Source organism: Stegastes partitus, unplaced genomic scaffold (assembly GCF_000690725.1).
Source record: "Stegastes partitus isolate 25-593 unplaced genomic scaffold, Stegastes_partitus-1.0.2 Scaffold1551, whole genome shotgun sequence".
Classification (NCBI taxonomy): domain Eukaryota; kingdom Metazoa; phylum Chordata; class Actinopteri; family Pomacentridae; genus Stegastes; species Stegastes partitus.
In genome coordinates, this window is record NW_007579282.1 from 76825 (window position 1) to 83491 (window position 6667).

The 6667-nt window shown below is 49.5% G+C and overlaps 1 protein-coding gene across 1 annotated transcript in view; it reads left to right on the top strand.

The window, feature by feature from the left end:
* LOC103371250 (apoptosis regulator BAX-like) overlaps window positions 1-2531 on the top strand; it is a 10725-nt gene extending 8194 nt beyond the window's left edge. The window contains exon 7 of the mRNA XM_008300505.1: window positions 154-2531. The gene's annotated coding sequence lies outside the window, so the exon portion shown is untranslated. The remainder of the gene's footprint in view (window positions 1-153) is intronic.
* Window positions 2532-6667: the final 4136 nt, after the last annotated feature.

Sequence of the window (6667 nt, forward strand, 5' to 3'; positions counted from 1 at the left end):
CCGTCTAATGGTGAATATCGGGTCGGACCGGGCAGCACCTGGCTGCTAATGCTAGTCCAGGACAGTGGGTGGGGGGTGCAGCGGGCGAATATTCAAATATCAAAGTTGCTATTGGATCCCACCACAGCGATGGTCGGTCCAGCCCTACACACACACACACACACACACACACACGCACACACACACACGCTCCAGACTGGGTCGCTGTGGTGCTGACCACCAGATGAGTCCAGTGTTTACCAGCAGCTCGCTCTAAATCATTCATACTATCCAGGGCTATCATGTGACGACGACATGTGGAGCAGAGTCAGCATGTTGCCGTTAAACGGTTTCCATAAGAGGAGGGTTCTTGTAAATACCCGGCCGACCCGCTCCAGTGCTCTGCTTCACTACCTTCCATATGTTACCTATGCAATCATGAGATGTTAAGGCAGCGTACAGGCTGTGTCCTGGGCTGCCGTCAGACGGAGGAATCATGGAGAGACGATCCACCACTGGCAGTGTGAGCTGCATGAAGGCCTCTGGTTTCACCGCGGTTAACACGCAGCAGCAGCAGCAGCAGCAGCAGCAGCGCCACTCCGGTCTGGCCAGCTTCATGCATCACCGCAGGGATTCCTTCAGCTGATCGCTTCTCGTTCCTGAATGCTGGTGCGACCCAGTGATCCGGTGTCATCAGGTTACCGGTCTGCAGCTGAGGGAACCCTTAGAGGAACCAAAGCAGGCGATGGATCGCTATGGCGAGACGCCTGCCGTAGAGTTAGCTTAGCTACGATCCAGAAAAATGCTGCATGTGCTCGCTTTGTTTGTTGGTCCGGTTGGTGTGAAGCCACATCAGTCATCAGTCGTTGCTCGTTAATGGCCAGTAACTGAATGCGTTCTGTTCAGTGTTCTGTTTCCTTTGTTGTCTCTACTGGACCACAAACATTTACTGTCACATCTCTGACTGTTAACCTGAGAGATGGACCCTGACTGGACTCGTTAGCATAACGAGGAAGCCCAGCATTACAGTACCAGTACTCAGAATAATCTTATTTTAGTCTATAGAGACTCGTCTTTTCAGGAATCTGGTCGGGGACACGGCAGCTGATCCGGCTGGTTAGAAACCAGAACACAAGCTATCGTATCACATTTAGATGTCATGTGTAGGCAGAGGGAGGGAACAGTTCCTCCTGCCGAGCTCCGTGCATCAGACAGAAACTGTATTTTAATTTAATTCACCTCGTTCCAAATGAACCTCTCCAGTCTTAATGGAGATTCTTTTATCATGAACAAATCAGGGACAGATTAGTGAACCTGCTGCTGCCAGTGAAATCTCAAACGGTGATCTCGTGAACACGTACCGCCATGAAACCAGAGGCTGAACCTGCAGACTGGACACTAGCTGGTAGTTGGCTTTGCCAGGTGTCGTTGGTTTAAACCTGGCAGGTGTTGGAGGATGATCTCCTGATGTAACGTGTTGCACTGTTTACAGTCACAGAGGTCTTTACAGCGTATTTGCACATCATTGTGTTGTGAGCATTATGGACTCGTTCTGAAGGAGACGTAGCTGATGTCTGTAAAGTTTAGGAAGTCGATCAGTGTTGGATCATACAAACCTCAGCGGGATAGAAGCTGTCGGCACCAACTCAGGTTCATAAACATCATCAGGCTGCTTAATGTCTGAGAGCTGTGACAGCAGCTCCTGATGTCCAGGATGCTCCTGATGTCCAGGAGGCTCCTGATGTCCAGCAGCAGCTCCTGGACATGAGGCTGAGTGAAGAGAAGCAGCCGGTTCAGCGACAGGCTTCATTTCCCAACCAGCTCTGACATTTGTGCTTCATCAGCCACATTAGAGACGAGACATGTGGCTTCTATGAGTTTTAAGGTGTTTTGCCTTCATTTAAATCTGAATATTGGCCTATTATCAGTACGTGATTTATGTTTTAATATTCTTAAATGTTTTTTTCATCGGTACCAACACTCAGCGCTCTGGTGACCCTCTGAGGTCCCTGCACTGATCACATCGGTACCAACACTCCACCCTGTTGCTCCTCATCCTCATTTCATCCCAATTAGTCATTTTATACCGTTTGTCAGTTAAAAACAGCTGATTAAAAACCGTTTCCTGTTGTGCCTTAAATGTTGAACATCTTCAGGGAGAAACCCAACAGCTCCAGGACTTTCTGCACTAATGACTGACTGAGTGAACATTTACAGAGAGGAGCTTCTCTGACTTGACCCGGTCCAGCTGTGGGCTTTTGGACCCGATTCAGGACCAAAGTTTACTGTTTACATTTACATCTTGTGCAGAGTGTGAGAGTCGCCGATGTGCTGCTGGTGTGTGTTCTGGGGAATATTTATTAGGAGGTCTTGAGCTTCCAGAACCAGGAGTGGTTGGTACCAGTGGGTTTGATTGGAGCTTTATCACCAGAAAACAAAGTGAAATCTGTAATTGACTGCATGTCAACGCACTGTTTTGTATTGAACTCTGATCATTGTTGACTGTCATACTCTTATAGTTAATATAAGAAAGAATAAAGGCTCTTTTCATATATTGTGTGTGTTTGTGGTTTGTTTTGTCCAGATGTTCTGATATCTTTACTTTGTCAGACTTGGTGGGAGTCTTCCTGCTTTCCTTTGCAGCACCTTCAGCGTTCCTCTGTAGTGTGGTCGACAGGTTTTAGCCCATAATGCCTTCAGATGGAGCTCCTGCATGAGTTCAGTGAGCTCACCTGCTCCTCTGTGGACGCTTCATTCTGCTCCGCTCTCGTCGCCACTCCTGCTTCCTCACTCTGGTTACAGCGCCGTTCCTCGTCTCCTCCTGCCCTCCTCCTCCTGTACATTCACTCTCAGTGTGTCGCTCTGCCTTCCAGACCGTCTCTGATGCAGCCTCCCTCCGTCTCCTCGCTGTCCAGGGATCTCCAACACCGTCTCCACAATCCATCTGCTCCGACACCACCAGCGTCTGGCCTCCAGGGGGCCCCGTCCCACTGTCCTGCCTTCATCTGGGTGTTGATGAAGCCGTATCATTGGACTGTAACCACCATAAGCGTGCTCGTGATGATCTCTCCTTATCCAGATGTGTTAACGCTGCATCACAGCACCAAGCGCTCCATTCTTAGGACGTGAAACCCTGAAACAGCCAAACAGGTGCTAACCACGCAGCTATTCGATAGCAGACTTTGCTGCTGATTGAAAAGCTCCGCTGGCCAGATGCTGTGTGTTGGACTGAGGCGTCAGAGACTCTGAGAGGCTGAACTGGGTCGGCAGCTCCAGAGGAAGCTTCCAGACTAAAGCAGTGTTTGGAAGACGTATGTTTTACAGGCTGGATGTAATGAAGCTAATGTATTGTAAACTGATCAAAAGACATTTGCATTTATGACTAGAATAAATATCCAGGGAAGTTGTGAAAGCCTCCTGAGGGACGGTTTGATGAGTGACCTGAGCAGAGAGCAGCGAGGCTCGTTTGTGTTGGAGTGTTGGGCCTGGTGCAGGAGGACTCGTCAGGGCATCGGGTCTGACCGTCTGTCGGTACCGAGCCCTGAGGAGGCAGAACAGGCGGGTGGTGACGGGTCATGACGTGTCTCAGCTTCATTTTCCTTCTTTCTTTACTCAGAACCGGTATCTGGCAGTTTGGCTCGTGTCGTGGCTTCGATGTAAATGAGACTCTTCAGACAGCATGGTACCGTCCTCCTATCTTCCCCTAATCCTCTGCTTTCCTCTCCCATGTAGAGAGCACTAGATCGTCCTGTTAAACACTCTTTGAACTGAAATAAACTCCAGTCCTCCTCCTCCTCCTCCTCCCTGTCACTTCCCTACATTCCCAGCGCTAAGAATAAGCTCTATCAAGTTCATGTGTGATTTGGCTTAACATAATTATACCCCTACACCGCCGCCGCTCGCTTCTTTATCGTCCTCTCCGTCTCTCTCTCCTGCTCTTCCTCGCTCCCTGGTGTCTCTGGCGGTCCTATAAACGGTAGACAATTAGCAGAGAAGGCTAGTTTTATTAATTAGCCGGTAACAAGGGATGAGCAAAAGAGGGATTGATTGATGGACGGGAGGAGGAGGAGGAGGATGGAGGAGGAGAGGCGAGCTCGCACAAGTGGTTGTTGGCTGTTGATGGAGTCACGCTGATGCTGAATGGACATAATCAGAAGGGAGTAGATGCTTGTTTTGGTCCCTGTAGTGGATTTCTCCATTCATGACACTTATACAGACGTGATCTGTTCAGATGGCATTACGGACAGGTGGGGGTGTTCCAGGACAGTCCAGGCCTCAGCTCACTCAGGCCTCGTTGTTATGGACTCATGTGGTCCAGTCCGTCATGCATTTAAACCAAAGACTTGTCCTTATTTATCTCAGTGAGACACTCTCCCCACTTCCAGAGTTTAAAATGCAGTTTGTAGACTTTTATAAGCCGCTGTGCTAAAGGTCTGGTAATGAACGAGTGGGGAAGACGTGTTGTGGACAGTCCAGGGCAGCGGCGGTGGTCCTCCAGCCGCTCAGTGTCTCTGCAGGTATCTGCTGTGGGCTGCACATGCTAACCCTGAGATATATAACAAATGAGAAACTATTCTTTTAAAAAATGATCATAATATTACATAGTAAGTCACAACACCAGACTGCACTCTTTGTTCTGAAGTGGGTGAAGCTTGTTAGCGAGTATTCAGCCTTTATTGTTGTTGGTTACGTTTTACTGGATGAGGCTGACAGATCTTCTCCCAGCAGCTCCTCTCCACAGACTGTCCACGGAGTCACACCAGGACGTCGGTGAAGCTGCTGTCTGGCTGTTTCCTGTCAGAACCGTCTACCCAGCTTCAGGTCAGTACACAGTTCTGACCCGTTCCCCACAGAGGAGCGCCTTCCCAGCATGATGCTGCCGCCGCCGTGCTTCACTGATGATACTACCCGAGCGAGGAGCTTCATGTCAGTGCTGTTTAACAAACTGTAATGTCCCTTTTATCAGCCCTGGCTGTGTTGTCGGCGTGCAGAAAGTGAAGGATGTGAAGACTTCCTGAAGCAGCTACATGAGTGTGTGACGCTAACAGTCACGTGTGCAGGCTGTGGTTTGTTGTGTGAGATTTCTCTCTTTCTGACTGCGTCTGTCTGTCTGTCCTTGTTCATCCATTATTGATCCCTCAGCAGCGTCTTGTGCTCCTCTTTGCTCATTTATTATGGCTGTGCAGTAGAAAACACTGGTTAGGGCATCCTGTTCTACACGCCGCTCTCAGGTGATGTAACACGGCCTCCGGCGGGCATCTTGGAGATCTGCAGCTCCTCGTCACAAACATCTGGCTGCACCTCCAGTCTCAGCCCAACACGTCTCTGGATGTTGTGAGAAAAGTAAGTTTACTCTGCAGTTTGTCTTTGTTATTAGAAGACGTAAACAGCACAGGGAGCTGCTTCGGTGAGGACGTCTCATTCGGATCAAGTCCTCTTCCTGTCTGAAGGTGTTTCACGTAACACGCTGTTAAACACCATCCATGCATTAGTTAAACCAAAACATGTGTCTTTAGTAGAGTTTAATGAATTCTGAGGACATTTATGAACAAATGTGCATTTACTCAACACAGAACCCACATTGTAGGTTCTGTCCAGTTTCTACCTTGTTGGCCAAGTTACTTATTTTCTGTTTAAATTACTCATTGATAAAGTTACTAATTACTTGATGTTGGTTAGATTACTGGTTTCATTACTCAGCCCAGCTCAGTCCAACGGTGGCAGGTTTTGGAGGCAGTCACGAGGTCCGAGAAGTTCCAGGACTGGTGTCACAAAAGATAGATTTCAAACCCAGACCACCAGTGTTCTCCTTCCCAGTAACCCTCCTGGAGTCCACCACCCTCCTCCAGCCTTCTCTTCAGGCCGCCATGCACTCCTGGAAGGATTCTTCAGGATCCTCTCAGCTCCGTCCTCACAGCCATCTTGATGTCATCCACGTCTTCTAAACGGGTCTCCTTGATGAGCCCTTGAGCTTGGGGAGGAGGAACCAACCCCACGGAGCCAGGTGGGGTGAGTAGGGAGGAGCTGTGGGATGCTCTACGATGTCTTCCTCCATTGCTTTCCTTTGTAGACTGTAATCTGAGGTAGATGTTTATGTGGAGCATCAGAAACACCTCGATGCTCTGCTGGAGCTTCCTTTGGCTCCGTTGCTCTGGTTGCTTCTGTCTTCAGCTCTGACAAACTAAAACAGTTAGTAGTTAGTTAGTAGTTAGGAGTGTCACTGCCAAGGTAGATTTAGAAGAAGAAAGAGATGGAGCTTCATCTGCCACAGGGTTAGTACCCCTAACCCATCCTGAATCTTGAATGTGACGTCCGTTCATGTATAATTAAGAGTCCTGCTCCTGAGCTTTAAGGTTCTGGATTCTGTGCACACATGGACCGACTTTGAGCAGCACACTGATCTGCTGCATCGACCCGCTCCACACATGCACGTTGAGTCCGTCACGCTCGGCGCCCGTGTGCTGCTGCCTGAGCGGTCGCGGGTTTCGGGCTTGGCGTGGACATCCGCAGAGGGTTCGTAGCCGTCGCTGCAGATGTGGCGTGATGTTGAAGCAGACGGAGCTGCTGCACTGCTGCTGTGCTGCTCACACTCCAGCCCTGTGCCGACGCCGTGCCACCAGCAGGGGCTGATAGGAGGCGCATTAGATACGACTGCTGTGAAGTATGGGAGTCACATCCTGCTCTGGCT